This window comes from Uloborus diversus, chromosome 1, assembly GCF_026930045.1.
Source record: "Uloborus diversus isolate 005 chromosome 1, Udiv.v.3.1, whole genome shotgun sequence".
NCBI lineage: Eukaryota > Metazoa > Arthropoda > Arachnida > Araneae > Uloboridae > Uloborus > Uloborus diversus.
Window position 1 is genome coordinate 26,958,444 of NC_072731.1, and position 19,327 is coordinate 26,977,770.

Genomic DNA, 19,327 nt, shown 5'->3' on the forward strand with positions numbered 1-19,327 from the left:
AATTATGCCCGAATTTTCCAAAAAATCTGATTATAAATTAACTTCAATAACTAACACTTAAAACAATAAGACTTGTATACTGGATTGTAAATTTGGTAAATATTTTATAACGTTTTATTATTTGAAAATGTTTCATTGTTGTAAAGAATGGTAGTTTTGCATAGTCAAGAAATAAATTAATGTTTATGTGTAATATAGGGTTTTTAAAAAGGCTTTTCCCTGTAACACCGGGGAAAAAAAACAGCAAGAACAATTTTATTTTTAATCACTAAGAAAAGATGAAATTCTCCCTTTTTTTACTTTTCATGCTTGCTCCTGGATCAGAAGGTATTATTTGATTTCAATATGTCTTTTTAAATTCCTGAAGGCTTCACCAATCGTAACTTTTCCGTCTTAGAGTATTAAAAAGAAACGTTGGAGAAAATTTTTTAAAAAATCTCTAAGAACACATGAAATTTTCCATTTTTTCAAATTTTTAGGCTCGTTGCGGGATCGGAAGATATTATCCGATTTTAAAAATTTTTGTTTTGTTTTGTAAGACTTCACCAATCGCAACTTTTCTGCACTATTACAATTCGAAAATAAAAACTTTGTTTCTTTCGTTCCACCTTAAATTTTTTGTAAATGTCGTTTAAAAAACCCATTGTTTGTGATATTAAAGAAGATCGGCATGGGGACCCTTGCACGAATATTTTCTAAAAATCTCTAGTCTTAAAATGCAATTTTTAAGGCCATATTTTGTCATATTAGGCCCAGTGGTTTTTCGAAATTAGAGCTCCAAAAAGCTATTCTGAGCGATTTTCGATGTTGTTGAGTATTTGTGAGCTTCTCCTTAAAACTTACAAGTATTTAATGCAAAAGAATAACAGCTTTGTTTATAACATATATGAAAGCTGGTATTAAGTTGGTACAAGTAAAACTAAAACACTCTTGAAAAGAATCATTGGATGAGTCCAGATCGAAGTTTAATTTTGATGTAATTTACTTCGATAAATACATTTTCTATTTATAATCAGCAAATTATTTATTCGTGTTCTTAACTTGATCAATATGAATAACCAACTTAGTTTTGATTATTTGTTTTTACTTTCTTCTATATCTAATATATAGAAGAAAGTATTGGATTCGTGCAAATTTTCGAATTTCGAATTTTGACGGATTCGAACGTTTTGAGGTGTGCTGAGTCCATTTCGACCATTTTTGGAAAATGTCTGTCTGTCTGTGTGTGTGTGTGTGTATGTATGTATGTGTGTGTGTGTGTATGTATGTGTGTCACGTCTGTGTGTGACCAGTTTTTTGTGGCCGCTCTACAACAAAAACTACCGCATGAAATCGAACGAAATTTAGTACACATATGTGCCCCTATGTGAACTTGTGCCCATTAGTTTTTGGCGCGAATTCCTCCAAGGGGGGTGGAGCAATGGGACGTTTTTCGAGTTACGCGTGCTTGCTATTCCTCAGGAAGTAACTGGCGGAATCAAACAAAATTTGGTCCATATGTTGGTATTAACAGGAACAGGTGCTGATTCAATTTTGGTGTCAATAACTCAAACGGGGGTTGAGCTATAGAACGTTTTTTGTCGTCAATTGTGACTGCTGTATCTCAAGAAATAATGAACGGAATGAAAGAAAAATTTATCGGCAAGTAGCCCTTAGTGGGTATAAGAACTTATTTTATTTTTGTGTCAACAGCTAAAAAGGGGGTAGCGCAATCACCCGTTCTTTTTTTCCATTTTGAGTGCCCTATCTCAAGAAGTAATGCTACGTTCTGGTTGAAATTTGGAATATATGTGAATCCATATGTAAACAGGCTCTGGTTTAATTTTGACGCCGATCGCTCCAAGAGGTGTTGATTTTTTTTTTTTTTTTTTTTTTTTTTGCGAATAAAAATATTTTTACTTTCTTCTATATCTAATATATAGAAGAAAGTATTGGATTCGTGCAAATTTTCGAATTTCGAATTTTGACGGATTCGAACGTTTTGAGGTGTGCTGAGTCCATTTCGACCATTTTTGGAAAATGTCTGTCTGTCTGTGTGTGTGTGTGTGTGTATGTATGTATGTGTGTGTGTGTGTATGTATGTGTGTCACGTCTGTGTGTGACCAGTTTTTTGTGGCCGCTCTACAACAAAAACTACCGCATGAAATCGAACGAAATTTAGTACACATATGTGCCCCTATGTGAACTTGTGCCCATTAGTTTTTGGCGCGAATTCCTCCAAGGGGGGTGGAGCAATGGGACGTTTTTTGAGTTACGCGTGCTTGCTATTCCTCAGGAAGTAACTGGCGGAATCAAACAAAATTTGGTCCATATGTTGGTATTAACAGGAACAGGTGCTGATTCAATTTTGGTGTCAATAACTCAAACGGGGGTTGAGCTATAGAACGTTTTTTGTCGTCAATTGTGACTGCTGTATCTCAAGAAATAATGAACGGAATGAAAGAAAAATTTATCGGCAAGTAGCCCTTAGTGGGTATAAGAACTTATTTTATTTTTGTGTCAACAGCTAAAAAGGGGGTAGCGCAATCACCCGTTCTTTTTTTCCATTTTGAGTGCCCTATCTCAAGAAGTAATGCTACGTTCTGGTTGAAATTTGGAATATATGTGAATCCATATGTAAACAGGCTTTGGTTCTATTTTGACGCCGATCGCTCCAAGAGGTGTTGATTTTTTTTTTTTTTTTTTTTGCGAATAAAAATATTTTTATTAATGCAACAATAAGAAAGATAAATCGTAATAGATTGTCGTCTGCGTATTTCTCGTGATTTTAATTGTATGGAAATGATAGGAAATATTATCCCAATGATTTAAAATTTTTAACTGTTGCCATCTTATGTTTGTTAACAAATAAAATATTTGTAATTCATTCAAGCAAGGCTTTTAAAATAACTTTCAATTTTCGCTCTTTGCTTTGCTTTTGCAATAATTCAGACATTGGGATAGTCGTCAAGTTTTTGCAAGTGTCATTTTGTTTTTGTTGGGAATATTGCTTCCTCGTCAAGCATGGGGAGGGATCAGAAAAAAAAAAAAAAAAAAATATAGAAGAAAGTTTCGTGATGGCCACAACATACTAGTTTATCTAGTGGGATAACATTTTACTAGATAAATATTTGGATTTTCAACATTTCCCTTTTTTTCGAAAAATTTTCGAGACATTAAAAGTTTCACAAATATTCGAAACAGATTCATTGCTTTTGTTTTAATTTGTATTATGCATAGCCCTTTGATTGTTCTGTTCATTAATGCGTAAAAAAATAAGTATCTATTATGCATTGATGTTATAACTACTTTGATTTTTCTGTGTGTATATGGGGGGCGAAAGAAACTTTCGCCCCGGGCGCCGTCAGCTCTTCGGACGGCCCTGAGCATATCAAAGGCGAGGTTCGTCAAACCGGGCCCAACCCGAAAAAAACCGCCCGGTTTTTTTCGGGCAGGCATACTTGAAACAACCCACTATTTCGGTAAAGTGGGGCTTTCACAATTCTCTATATTTTGAAATTTTCTTCAGAAACAAACTAAATATTGATCAATACGAAGGGCAGAAATAGACATTTTTGCTTTCTGGGCAGTATACCAAATATTAGAAATTTAAGCTGCATAATAGCCGTTTCCCATTTTTTAAAAGTACTTATTAGACAAAAAAAAATATTATTTCAATCAAATTCCAAATTCCAAAGTTTTTTTTTGGGGGGGGGGGGGGGAATGCTTTAATTAACCGACACTGGTCACATGTTTTTTAACAGCAGCTCAATGAAAAGTTTCCAAGAGAAAAAGTCAGATTTCCAACAATTAATTTCGATCGCCCCTCTTTTACATCCACCCTTACTCGAAATAACATCGCGGAATGATGTAAAAACGTACACTGTGTTCCACTGTTAAAAATTTACGGATTGTTTTTCAGATTGTTAATTAAATGCCAAACTTACTTTTTTCCACATAACATTTGTCTACAAAACCTCACCCCAGGCGTTAACTATATTTTGCTCGAACGTTACTGCATAAAGGCTTTTAAAAGACATTTGCACGACAGCGCCGATAAGGCTTGGCGCGGGCCAGCCCCTGATGTCCGAACATCTAAAAAAAAATTCCCTTTCACTTTAAATTGATCACTACACAGGATCTAATTAGCACCCCGTCACCACTGCAGTTGAATTATAAATCATAAAGTGTTTGATTAATGTGATAAAGTGTCGATTGTGCGAAACAATCCTATGTAATTTTGTTATTTCGCATTATTTTTTTAAACTGAAATAAAACAGTACGTCTGCTTAGTTAAGCATTATTTTGCTTTTTTTTTCGTGATACCCGGATTATCCGGATTGCATTTGACCCCAGTTACTCCGGATAAACGAAGTTCTACTAAGCAGTAAGTTTAAGCATGGCCCCACTTAATTCCTATAGGCCGTGGCAATCGCTGAAACCCATAGCAGCAAAGAGGGCGCTACCAGGCACCCCTGTCTTGATTACTTTGCCATTGATTGGTGGATGCAGAAGTTCCCAGTGGAGCCTCTTGCGGTCAAAATGGGCGACGTCAAATCAAAAATATAAACAAATTTTTGAAACATTGATTATGATTGGTGGATGCATGAGCTGCATTGAAACATCGACATTGATTGGTGGATGCACAAGCTGCATCGGTTTAACACATAGTTAGTTAGAAAAAACACTTTGATTGAGGAATAAAAAATTGAACAATATTTAGATATACTTTTCATTTTATAGAACTTCTTTAGACTGTTTTCTGGTTTTAATCTTGTAAAAATCCTCAAAAGCTAATCCGGTATTAATTTTAAAAATCAATACTACAAATGATAAAGTAATTATCCTATTTAATCCTTCACAGTTAATTATTCATAGAACTTTTTGGTCATTTGAAATCAAATTTATCTTTTTCCGAGACGTGAATTAAACTGGCCTCTGACAAACCTACATAAATGTTCTACTGTATTGGATTCATGAAAATTTTCGAATTCTGATTTTCACGTTTTGAGTATGCTGAATCTATTTCAACCATTTTTGGTGAATATTTGTACGTCTGTGTATTTGATTTTTTCTGGCCACTCTAGATAAAAATTGCAGCATGAAATCGAACGAAATTTGGTACACATTTGTATAATACCCCCATGTGAAGTGATGAAAATTCGTGTTTGGTGCCGATATTTCTATATTTATGTATATAAAATCCCATCTAAACAATAGGTACATTTAGAAGTGATATTGATAATTGAAGTAATCGGACATTCGATATCAAATCAAAAATAACGATTCGTCAGTAGAGCTATAACCACACGAGGTGGCAAATTTCGTTGAAGCAATCATGTTCAAAATATCACGCCACACGTTAACAGTTACGAAAACGAAACGACTTTCGATATAACCGATAAGAAGGTAATCCAGAAAATGTCACATCCACTAATAAAACACATTTGTCGATAAGAAAAACTGAAGTTCCCTTTTCAACCAAACATCAATAAGTTAACGAAAAAAAATGATGAAAACGGATAAAATGATAAGATACCGATTAAAAGCAAAATCAAACTATAACTTCTAGGCAAAATGACTGACTCAACTTTATTTTAGTGCTTCGTAGAAAAAAAAGGGTGTGTAATATCATTTTGAAAATGCACTTTTCAGTATCAGTGCTGATAATTATGTTTGACTTTCATATCATGTCAACAGAAAATTTGCACTCAATCTGAACTTGAAAACATTTTATTTCACTCTGGGGCCAGAACCGAAATGGTTTTCAGAACCTTTCTTAACGATACTTTTTGCTACGTCGCCCGGTCTAACTTGATGATAAAAAGTCTAAAAGTCATGCCAAGTGACTTATATTCAATAATCCAGCATAAATAAAAGAGAAAAAAAAACATTTCTAGTCAAAGCAATAACAACAGTCCCTAAAAATCCCTATTTAAATTGAGACATTAATCTCTTAAAATGCCCATTCGAAAGAGAAAATTTCATAAATGAAGTTAACGCGCCCCTAAATATCTCAATCCCCGAATGAGAAATTTTGCTAAAAGGGTCATTTTAATAAAGGTCTTTTTAGCAAAACGGGCATTTTCGCTAACAGTTGTCTTCAAAGTTGTCCCACAATACTGTCAACACATCCTGTAAATCCTCATCAGAATTTGGAGAACAATCCTCAACAATCTCCAGAATAATCTCAACATTAGTGAATCAATCCTCACTTGATGAGTGAGAACAACCAGACAGACTACCATTTTAGGGGGGTGGGGGGTCACGCTGAAGGAGTGGAGTTTCTGAAATTGCTTGAGTGTAAATAAAAAGCACTAAATCAGTCAAGAATAAAGCACCTGATAGGGAATAAACGATTTTTTTAAAAAAAAAATGGCCGTCATCCCTATTCGCAGGACTTGTGACACATTAACTTTCAGTTGAGTTGAGAAAGCATGTGAAAAAAAAAATCCGAGAAAGTATTAGCTTGGGGAATAAATGGAAGTAAATAGAAATTCAATGAATTATAAAAATTTTGCTCGCCATAACCTGGGTTTACTCGTTAAAATTGAGTTTTACCCCCACACACTTAACATTATACCAACCAAGTACATCTGATTTTCGCGTTACACCGTTACATGTGGGCTCTCGTTTAATCAGGTTTCGTAATAAGCGAGTTCGACTGTAGAAAGAAACTACTCTCAGAGAGTTTAATCTGGAACAAAGTGCACAGTATATTCTCTCAATTCATCCATAAGAAAGGGGAAGGATCTGAAGTTAAAACATTGAAATGGGGTCGTTTCCAAAATTTTAAAAGTATTTTTTTTTTCTGAAAGAACATGGTTAAAAACATGGGATCATTATTTACATTTCTTGCCGATGGCATCACAAATGATGAAATACCACTCTGTGTTGCCATTCACAGATCAAAATTTTTAATTCGCATCTTTACTCACGTGTATTGGCAACGATATGGTTGATAGCAAGCGTAGAGTGCAATTTTAATTCGCTTCTTGATTATCATAACGTGGAAAACGCAATACAAAATGCGCCAAAGAGCATCATTTGTGACGTCATCAAGACCACGCCTTGTTTGCAAAATCGAACATTTTAAAAAATTAATTAAAAAATAACTGTTGGGAAAATGAAAGAATTTTCTGGGTCCATGTTATTTTCTTTCCTCATTCTATCAATTTCAGCGACTAAAAGTACTACTTTCGACTGAAGGAAACAACCTCATTGTTCCCTTTATCCCAACTGATCTTACTTCACATTAAAAAAAATCGAAATACAATCGTTACGCAGTCGCGTTCCCAAGAAATTCATGAATGACTATGTACACTTAGAAATCTTGCAACTATTATGTTTACATTTTCCAAAGCTCGAATGGCGTATTTTATTTATAACCTACTGACACATTAATTCTAGAAACTGAATCTAGGTCATGCGAAATTGAGAACACATTTCATTTATCTTAACAAAAAACCTTATCATTAGATAAAATGCTTCTAGTATTCCTTCTATCATAAAAAAACTACGTGGTTTTTTCCTGACACCCTTTTGGTTTTTTGAAATATATTTCACAGTTATTACGTAAACGGTATAGTAAACATTAGTCAAGGTGAAACGTTTTAAATCACGATTGTGCCGGATAACGGATTTGTCTGATTATGGAACATCAATCTAGTTTGAAACAAGAACTCTTATATAAAAAATTTTAAAAACCCCCGACTCAAATGAATCATAGTTAAGAACAGTGGTGTCTAGGGCAGCTTCTAATAATCTAAGATCCGACCTAAGTCGACCTACTTCGAGTTTTCTAATACTAATACATAAAAATTCAGATAAAAATATTACAAAGACGATGGTAAAAGGTTGTAGAAGCAAATGAGGTACAATCATCGGGTTTCGCGATTTAAAATTTCAATAACTGAGTAATTCTGCAAATGTCTTCGAACTGAAGAAGAAATTTTGCAGAGATCTGCAAAATCTCGGCAGATTTGTTGCAAAATTTTTGTAAAGGCATTACATACTTTTTTCGCTGCGAAAATGTCGAGTTTGGAACCGAGTAAGCGTCATTTGGGGAAAATTTAGACTTACTTCTAATTTAATAAATCTGCATAAAATTTGCAGATTCCTGCAAAATTTGAAAATACCATCAGTAGAGGAGAGCAGGGCACAGTGGGACGGTTTTCTTTTGATTTATTGTAATTTCTTTCGTTCTAGTTTAAAATAAATTTTAATTGCAGGGTATGATTTCAGAACTCTTTAGCTATCAATGTGATTTTTTTTTTTATAATTTATTCTCATTTGTTTCTATTTGAAAAAAATATGTATTTCGAAAGGCTGACAAAGTGTTCCACTGTGCTCGCCATGTGAGCACAGGTGGAAAGGGTTTAGGGTAATGGGACATTGAGAAATGCACAATTAGAATCGACTATTTTTTGACAATATTGTTAAGAGTTCGCTACGTATTTACATCCAAAGGCTTCACAAAACAGAGCTAATACATGCTCTCCAGCTCATCGCTGACACGATTCACAAGCAAAAGCTAACTCGAGACTGACTCCCGCCGTCGGCCGTGGCTATTTATAAATCTCGAAGGAGAAGTTTTCACAGAATTCGAAATGCTTCTCGTATTTTCTTTTTATTCATTCACGAATCTTATCAATGAAAAATAGGGGGACCGTATAATTCAGTCGAATGTTATGGGGTTGTATGTACATTACAAGAAGCTATTTACAGGTTACGTTACTAAGATAATTTTAGTTGCAAAATAATGGAACAAACGCCTAATTCAGCCAGATTACAACAAATTAATCACAAAAATAATTATTAAACCACATTTAAAATTTTAAATATTTTTCAAAATGATGTTTGAGGCAATGAAAATACCGAAGGAACATTAAACAAAATATTAAAGGGAAACAAAATTGGAACGGTAGTATAATTCTTTATGTAATTTTTAGTCTTTTTATAATTTCAAAATTATTTTATTGTTCAATTAAAGAAATCAATTTCATTACATGTTCGAACACAAAAAAAAATTAAAAAATGAATAAAGATTACAATTTATGTGGAACACTTAGCAACATCAATATAATAGTAGAGTGGTCGCCATTTATTTGAATCGCGTTTGTTCTAAAGTTTTGATTCCATAAAGCGGCTGATTCAATAAAGAGCGGCTAATTCAATAAATCTGGATTTTGTTCTGTTTTTAACAATTTGATTCATTAAAGCAGTTGATTCAATTAAACGGCTTCTACTGTACCAGCAAAATATATGCTGTTAGAAATAATTTTCAAAAGATATTTAAATGTCATAAAAGCTATAGTTTGTATGATACCTTATTAAAATTAATGGCCATAATTTATTCAATGTCAAATCTAGATTTTGAAAAATGTACATATTTACTCAGCATTTTCTTAAAACATGCTTACTTTGCAACGAATGTTGAACAAGATTCAAAAACTGAACAAATATTATTTCCAGAAAGAAAAAGAAACCTAACATAATATAGAAACTTTAAGTGATCTTCAACATTGAACAATAATTTACAACTGAAATTCAAAAATTAAAACTTAACTGATTTACACGGCTGATAGTAGAAGTAAAAATAACTGCAACTGCCTTAAAAAAGGAAATGCCGAAGTGTCTAGTTTCCAGTGTTTTAATACAAGTCCACTGAATTGTGGATTTTTTTTTTTTTTTTTTTTTCAGATTTGCAAGAATTTGCGTAGTAAGAAAATATCATTTTTCCCACTGTGCCCCGGTATCCCCTAAATCTGCAGAATTACTGAATTATTAAAACTTGAAATCGCGGCAACCCTATGATTTGACCCCTTCTGCTTAAACCAATGTAAACCATCGTGTTTGATTTGTTTTTATCAACATTTCTACATCTCGCTCATTTGGAAGAAGAGTGCAACAATACGAAGAAATGAAATTTTACAGGAGAAGCGTTTGAAGATGAACTCTTCCGGCAATTTGCAGGAAGAAAATTAAGTTTGCTGTGCTCTCCAGTAGTTAATATTCGAACAAAAAATCTGTAATTATTTCCCAAAGAACAGAGTCCGATCATTCTGATATTGGACATGGAGCATATTTCTATTTCAGGCCTCCTCCCCCCCCTCGGAGGGGCCCAAAATATTTAAAGACACTGGCACACAAAATTCATTCTGTGCCCCCCCCCCTCCCCAATATATTCCCTCTTATGTTATTAAAGAAGCAATAAAATACTTCGATACTTGCGTATTAACGCAGCTGTGCTAAATTTGGTGGTACCTCATATCACAATATAGTATAAAGGTACATTTAAAAAATAGAAGAGATAATACATTATAATTATATAAGATGTGGTTAAAATCTGCCCGTAACTGTAAACCGTAAACATAAAATTTATCTATGATATAACTTTTAATAGCAAATACAGACTATACTGGGAGTGTGGGTTTTAGGATTTGTAAAAGATATCAAATTTTTAAGGGGAAATTTTATCAACAAATAAGAGATTTTTTTCCTTGTCTTGGCATTTGCGAAAATATCAATGATATCATTGTACTCTAGATTTTGAGTGAAATTATCATTTATTTTTAATTACTATGATAAATTAGAGGATTTTGGCCCCCCTGAAATCTAAGAGGAGGGGCCTGTGCCCCACGTGCCCCTGCAGTAATCAGGCTCTGCCAAAGAAGATAACGTCCTTTAAAGGCCTTTAAGCGGAAAAAAAAATTAAAAATTTCGTATTGTAGCACTCTTTTTCCAAACAAGCGATATAATAACTTATGAGGAAACTCAATGAGGATGGGTCAACTGAATGCGGATCTTAGACTATGATGCAAAAATGAATTTTATTGGCCAATACACAAACAAATATAATATACTTAAATTTTTGATAACGAAGGAGAACACGAAGAGGGAAAATATCTCCAAAAATAGTTGTTAACATTACTACATACTTATTTTATTAGTACAAATTTTCCACCTGGTTTTTAAGAAACCCATTTCTGACTATTTAGCTACAATTTTGCAACAACCATTCTTTGAAACGCGGCACTTTTCACACCAGGGCTGTACCTACCGCTATTTCTGGTTTAACCAGTTGGATGGGATTCTGAAGATAGCTCTGATTTTTTGATCCAGACGGGAAACCAAGCAATCCCTGGTCCAGCACCCCCAGAGGTATCGTTTCACTTGAAGAACTTTGTAACCACAAGCATATTTAACGTCCCTCAGTCACCATTAATGAAGACGGTGGATCTTCGACCGGCTAGGATCGAACTCGTGACCTTGCAACCCGGCAGAAGAAAAAAAATACAATTAAGAATAGTTGTTATCAAGTGCGTATCCAGTGACAGCTCAACATGGGAGGGGGAGGCGGGCCCAAGCTGCCCTGATGGGAGGTCAGAGTGATCTACCAAAAAAAATTTCTGAAGCCGAACTCGCCGATAAATTGTGAAATTGCAGCAACCGTATTGTTATTATTATTTTTATTTATTTTTTTTTTCAAAAATATTTTGTTCATTTTGGAACGGAGGCAGCTGCTCTTCTTTGCCCCTAGGGTTTCCAATTCTAAAATCCCTATTCCGAATCCCGCGGGATCCCACATGATATTAGCAGGATTAATCCGGCGGGATTGAGAGCATAATCCTGCGGGATTTCCAGTCCCGCAAATGTTTTACACTCAATATGATGAACACATATGATGAACTGTGATTTACAATGGGGTTGTTTCCTTCAATCAAAAGTAGTACTTCTAGTCACTGAAATTTATAGAATAAGCAAAAAAATAACATGGACACAGAAAATTCTTCATTTTCCCAACAGTTATTTTTTAATTAATTTTTTTAAAACGTCCGATTTTGCAAACAAGTCGTGTCTTGATGACGTCACAAATGATGCTCTTTGGCGCATTTTGTACCGCATTTTCCACGTTATGATAATCAAGAAGTGAATTAAAATTGCGCTCTACGCTTGCTATCAACCATTTCGTTGCCAATACACGTGAGTAAAGATGCGAATTAAATATTTTGCTCTGTGAATGGCAACACAGAATGGCATTTCGTCATTTGTGATGTCATCGGCAAGAAATGCAAACCATGAAAGCCCAACGATTTAAGTTTTTTTTAAAATATTAAACAAATTATTTTAAAAAAAGGTTAGATCCTATGTTTTTAAGCATATTCTTTCAGATTTTCTTTTTTTTTTTTAATTTTGGAAATAGCCCCATTTAAGAATACAATAAAAATAGAACATATTTTTCTGAGAATGAATCGGTATTCTCATTCGAGGTTTCATTTTCATTTGTTCAGCAATTGAGAAAATGCGTTTAATTTGAAAGCATTTTTGAAAACCATCACTAAAATTTAAAATCCAGAAAGTTACACTTTAAAAAAAGGAAAAGAAAATCTGCATTACTGATTGTGAAACCCGCTGGAGTAACCTGAATCCAACGTTGGAACATTTCTGTTAGCTTAAGGAATGCACTCTCAAAACCTTTAACTTTATCACCTTCTGAGATTTTGCTTTTCTTAATGATGGTTTTTGCTCAAGAACTGCAAATTTCGGACAAAAACGATGTCTATTGGATATGTGTCTTGCTGTATCCAATCTAACTACATTGAGAATAAATACCTTTGTTGCTTCATAAACGTGTGTCATTGTATCAGTGCATGTGATAAGAAAAATATTGTGCACTTTTTGTAAGTTAATGGGGATCTTTTGCAAAATGTCCACAGTTATTTAATCTCAGTAAAACCAACTGCGCTTTAGCCACATCACGTATTTTCTTCAAGCGCATTATTTTTTGAGCGAAAAATATTTATCATTTCTTGCTAGCAACTTTCTTGGGGCACACTTTTGCGCACCTGATTGGGATCTGAATTAGTAATGCTCTACAATTGATGTTGCGGAATTCGGTAAGACTACTTATTCAAGTAACAAAAGCAGTCATTCCTAAAAAGCACAACTTTTTCTATTTGACATTAAAATTAAATTTTTAGAAGAACAAAGTCAATCCCCCGGGATCCCACAGGATTGGCTCCTTACAATCAAGAAATCCTGCGGGACTCAATTCGGCGCGGGATTGGAAACCCTACTAGCCCCCCTCTTGATAGGTCCATACAAGTACCTTTTTGTTCTTCCCCTCTCCTCTTAAAACATGCCTCATATTTTTTTTTTACTTCTGTCTCTTGATTTTATATGTTATACAAAAGTCAGTTTTGTTCCTCAATCTTCTCAGGAGTTTGATAAATTTTTCCCTAATAACATGTACGCGCTATGAAAAAAAATGGGTAAATGAGTGAAAAGGGACTCAATCGACCTTCAAATTAAGTGACGCAATACATTACAATGTTTACACTTTTGAAAACGTGAAATTGAGAACAAATGTTGAGCGGTCTCTTCAAAATGAGGACACACAGATTCGATGATCTTGAGGACAAGGTCAGCTTTATCACATTCTAATGTAGAACAGTGATAATTATAAATCGTCTGCAAAGAGAAGTACAAGTCTAGCTTCTCCAATTTTTTTAGAAACAAAATATTTAGTACGCTGACGTCACAGCTAATCGATAACTACCTCTGATGAAACCACTTGATATCTTTTTCTTTTTTTTAATGTTTTTATGAGGTTGCTAAATACTTGATCTCACATAACAGACGATATTGACCGGCTAAAACTAGTACACAGCCAATATATCCCGAAAGTAATTTCTGAAAAAACAAAGCACGAGCTCAAATGTTGGAATAAAAAATTATTAAATAAAGACAAAAAACTCGACTGCGTGAAAACCAAAAAAAAAAAACTAAAAAGAAAAAATGTATAAGCCCAGTAGTTTAGAATGTTATTAAGTATACTGTTAATAATACAAAAATCACTTTTTATTTTGGAGTTCAAGAGCTCTGCTAGGAAATAAAACTGAAGTTGTTGGGATAAAAATGCAAAAACTACAATTTTCGAGCGTTCTTCAAAAACCTACCTGCTTTGGGCCACCGTCCTTTAACGATTACATTGAATAATTCAATTGAATAACTGATTTAAACAATTAACTTAATGGGTGTATAATGCATCCCTTGCATGACCTTGTTGCGCTTTTTATTTGACTATTCATATTAGAGTTTAAAATTTAACATCATATTTAGAAACTTTTTGTTTTTTGTTTTAACACTAGTGGTACCCGCACGGCTTTGCCCGTAATAGAAAAATTAAAAGGTCTTTTGGTTCGCCTGTATACTAGCGATTCCTCCAGTGGTTTGCTATTTCGATTCAATGTGTGGGGTCGTTCTAGAAATTCTTTCCCAGACCACACTCATCGTGAGAAAAACATGTTACGCTGGTGTTTTATATCTGTCACCAGAATGGGAGCTGGATAAATATAAGACCACACGTAAATACGGCTTTTGCTCCTCTTTTCTGAGAAATGTTGGAAATGAGATCTTCAAAATAGCTGAATTTTATCCGAAGCTGGACATTTGTTGTGCACATAAACTTTCTCCGTTTGGTGTGATATGATGTCTGTGACACTATAGGGAACATTTTTTAACCACCTTGTCAACATCGTCTGACTGTTGTAAACAGGGGTGCATTCCCTGCCAAACGAATCCCCGTATATATGAGAAAGTAAATAGGTCAAAGGGGGAGACACTCGTAGAGCAAAGAGCTGGTGAGTCGCGGAGTGTGGCTCTCGCAGTTCAAAATATCTTGGTAACATTAAATAATCTGTAATTTGTAATATAGCTGTAAATATTCATCGCATTAAACGTCTCTAAAAGACCATGCATTCTCTTGTCATCTTTACACAAGAGGTGGAAACAGTACAATACTACAAATAATGCAGGGTGAATTTTCTCGCCAATTGGCTTGTACCCATGTTACGGCTCCACGTTATGATAATTTCGTATCTCGCCAATTGGCTTGCGCCCATGTTACGGTTCCACATTATGATAATTTCGTAATTTACTCGTCCATCTTATGATATTTTTGTTCTTAAAATTGGAATAGAAGAAGAACCACATCGAGTTTTCGAAAAATCGCTTCGAGGTGCACACCCCCATGCTACAAACTAACTTTGTGCCAAACTTCATGAAAATTGGGCCGAACGGTCTAGGCGCTATGCGCGTCACAGAGATCCTGAGAGACAGACAGAGATCCGGATAGAGAGAGATCCTGACAGACAGAGATCCGGACAGAGAGACTTTCAGCTTTATTATTAATAAAGATTTCATAATGAAACATAAAGGCTTCCATAACACAGCAGATGTAGAAATGAATGTATGAAAAATGAGAGGGGGGAGGGAACCAGCTTAGGGGCCCTCAAATATCTTCAGAATCCACTAGAACGTGATGAGGGGTCGACGGGGGGAGAGGTTCAAAGGAAACGAGGTCAAAATTGATTTAAAACCACAAAATATTGCGAAAAATTGCGATTTTCAAAAAAAAAAAAACATTAACTTTGAGAGGGTATATCTCGAAAAAACTTCAGTCTTAAAAAATGGTTCTGGACTCATTTTGTAGCAAATTTCGTTTACTTTAAAAACATTAAATGAAAGTATTATTGAAAAACTATAGTCGTTTAGGGCTTAAAATCGCCAAAAACTACAAAAAAGGCCGGCGCTTCACGTTTTTTTCGATTTTTAACTAGGTTGTGTTCGGCACTCGATGTCACAAACTTGGATTATTTATATTTAATAGACCAATATCCTAAACAACTCAGCAAAAAATCAGAACTACCGGATTTCACGCAAGCCCCCCCCCCCCCCTTCAAGCGATAAGGTTAGTGGACTGTGGTGGTCCTGGGCTCTAACTATAATAAGTGCTTTCGTTAATCCTATTTTCTGCAAGAGGCCGGGGAGGGGGAGGGGCGGACAGGGATTCATTTATTTTTTTTCTAAACGTAATGCGTATTTTATTAATCAAGCTCTTTCAAACAAACGATTTGACTTTTCGCAAAATAAATAAGATTTTAAAGCAAATTTTAGGTGTTGGTGAGTGTTAGCAAGCAGGGACTAGAGCCCCCTAGAATTAAAAGAAATGTGTTCTACCAGATGTTTTTGATTCATTCCAATTGCTAACATCGTTTGCGTAAATATTTTCAATTCACCAATGTTTTAGGAATTTCGAATAATTATTGGTTTACCCTGCGTTTATGAGAATACCTAAATTCACAACTAATAAAAATTAACAATTATTCTATCTCCTAAGAAATTCTTTAGAATGGGCACCATAAAGGTGTCAATAAAATAGTACATGAAAGTGGGTACTCACAGCTTGATATTCCATAGCATTCTGTAGTAGCACATAATGAACATTACAATTCTGCAAAACTGCTGTAGTTAAACAAATTAAACAGCTTTCTTCTGCAGCAGACAATGGATTGCTTCGACTTGTTTTTTCCAGTGTGTTTATGAACACAGATACTGAGACATGAAATCAGTTTCGTCCAAAATATTCAAACAACACTCCCGATCTTCGCAAGCTAAACGCAGTCAGTCGCCTTTCTTTGGTTAAAGTCAACTCAGCTTGTTTCAAAATATCAATTTAGTCTACTAAATTGGTGATAAAACAGGGAAACAATTAAGTAAATAAATATAACAGTTACTAACGCAGCGTCAAACACTTTACACATTTTCCCGACTTTAAAACCATCCGAAATTTTTCTTCTTAACGCTTCAAATATCGTTAGGCGCATGCGTGATCTCTCAGCGCGAACTTGTCGAATTGAACAGGCTAAAAACCACGGTGGAAGTAAATCTCAGATTTATTCCACTATACGCTAGGACAGCGGTTCCCAACCGGTGGTTCACCAATTTTGGGGGTTCGCGAGAAGTACGAAGGGGGTTCACGGCAATTATTTCGCAATGGCGGAATTTTAGCATTCTTGTTTGAGATGAAGTCTTAAAAGTTCAAGATATTTTTTTTGTTCATCATTTGTTCATTCGTCTCGGGCACATTCTATGCTCTTTGCATGAAAATGTTAGCCTACTTGCTCACACATTTTACATCTAAAGAATTAAGGCTCATTATAACTAAGCTTGCCAGATTTCTGAAATGTTCAACCGGGACACCGGAAAGTCCCCCCCCCCCCCCCGCGTCGTAGTATTCAAAAGGGTACACACCTGTGGCTGAATTTTGGAGCTTTTTATAGGGCAGTTTATTCTTAATGCTATGAATAAATGGTCACTAATTATATGAACCTAAAACGGGGGGAAATGACAAACAGATAAAATTTGAACATTTCACTTCTTAGATGTAAATATTTACAATTTATTTGAGTTAGAAAAAAAATTGATTGAAGTATAAAAAAATCAAGCAACATTTAGATAAACTTCTCATTTTATAGCACTTTTTTAGACAGTCCTTTTTAGTTTTAATCTTGTTGCAAAAATCCCCAGAAGCTAATCCGGTATTAATTTTACAAGTCAATGTTGCAAATGATAAAGTAATTATCCTAAACAATCCTTCACAGTTAATTGTTTTAAAACCTTTTTGGTCTTTGTAATAAAATTTATCGTTTTCAGGGACGTGACGTAAACCTGCCGGGACACCGGGATTTTGTCTGAAAACCGGGATTGTCCCGGTCAAAACGGGACGTCTGACATGCCTAATTATAAGCAGCGAGTTTTACGCTTTCATTAGCAATTGAAGTCATGCCGAAAAAGTTTCACTTTTGAATACAATGTATTCTGATGAAAGACTATGAATGCTTTGGTTTTCGCAGTAGCTCAAGAAAGATTAAACTTGATGTAAATATTACATGGACCATATGCAAGCGCCTTAAATATCTTTAATTAATTTTCTATGTTTAGTTTCTTTACCATTTGAGTGCTATTAAAAGATTTCGCCTTTCCTTAGTGTGCCTTGAAGTGCGGTTGCGCTGCTATTTATTGCAATAAAATTTTCATACTGCAAATACTGCAATTTACTTCCAGCGTTAGTGTTGAAAAATAGAAGGAATGGCTAACAACCTAAGAAAGACTACATTAAGTGTGAAAAAATAAATTACTTAGGAAAATTTTCCTGTCTGAAGCTAGCTGCAGTGTGAGATACGCAGTAAAAAAAATCAACGGAATTAAACCATGTAACTTAATTTGTCCTGTATGTAAAAAAAGGATTCATGGAATTTGTGCAAAAATTTTCATTTGTAAGAAGTGAGCATAAAAATACAAACATTCCAAATTTCAAAATTTTGTACAAAGACGGATTTATAGGTTTTGAGGACGTCGCAAATCAATTTTAGGGCCCCTTAGAGATGAACAGAACTACATAACATTTTCATGCTCCTTTTCGGATGCCCCTCGCGATTGAAAGAAATGTGACATGGTAAATCCGCTACCGACATTTTAAAATTTATTACCCTTTTGAATAACGTTCCTATGTGAAGAAGAATTTTCAACATACACAGAGATCAATAGAAAAACAAATTAAATGTTGAATCTAATGAATGACTGAAAGTGTCAAATATTCGAGCCCAACTGTGAGCTTCTTTATTCCACAAGTATCAAAAATCTCGTTTTAAGACATGAAATACACCGCCAGCTCAGTCAATTCCAGCCGAGGAGCAGTCCTCGGCTGGAATTAACTGAGCTTGGTAATGTATCTCATGTAGTCGACTCCCGCTACAACGCGATCGACTTACGCGAAATGGCTAGAACGCGAATTTTTCACGAGTAACAAATTTTAGAGCTAAAGCGAATTTTTTGCCCACAACACAAATTTGTTTGGAAGGAAGTATCAGCTTCGTTATTGGCAACTAAATATTGATTTCGTGAATGTTATTAAATCCCTTTAAGCATCAATGACAGCTAAAAGTTCCCACAACAAACTAGCCTAGTGCATCAAATAACCACTCAGCATCTTTTATTTATTTATTTTTTTCATTCTAAATATAAAAGTTGACGAAATATAATGGCACCTTAGTGTCACCTTCATCTAAAGTTTGTAAAGATCGGAAGAGAAAGAAAGTTTCTGATTTAAAAAAAAAAAACGAGCTGATGTGTGCATCACATGACTTCCTTTTACTCCTATTTAATGTCATTTTCTCATTATTGGCAGTTTTAATATGATTCAATAGTTTACTCTCTAAATATCACCAACAGTGGCCAAATTGAAACCAAATTTAAAAAAAAAAAAAATTTGTTGCCAAGTTGGCGACAAAACTTGGCGACCAAAAGACTGGCGATATATCGCCAAGTGTCCGCCAAATTATAACACCACGTAATTTTACATCGAAATTAGCAATGATTTCCCCCCAAAAAGGGGCAAAAGACATTGCTTGTGTTTTAATTACTATTATGAGTAACCCTCTGATTATTCTGTTCATTAATATATAAAAAAATTCAAGTATGTATTATGCACTGATGTTATAAC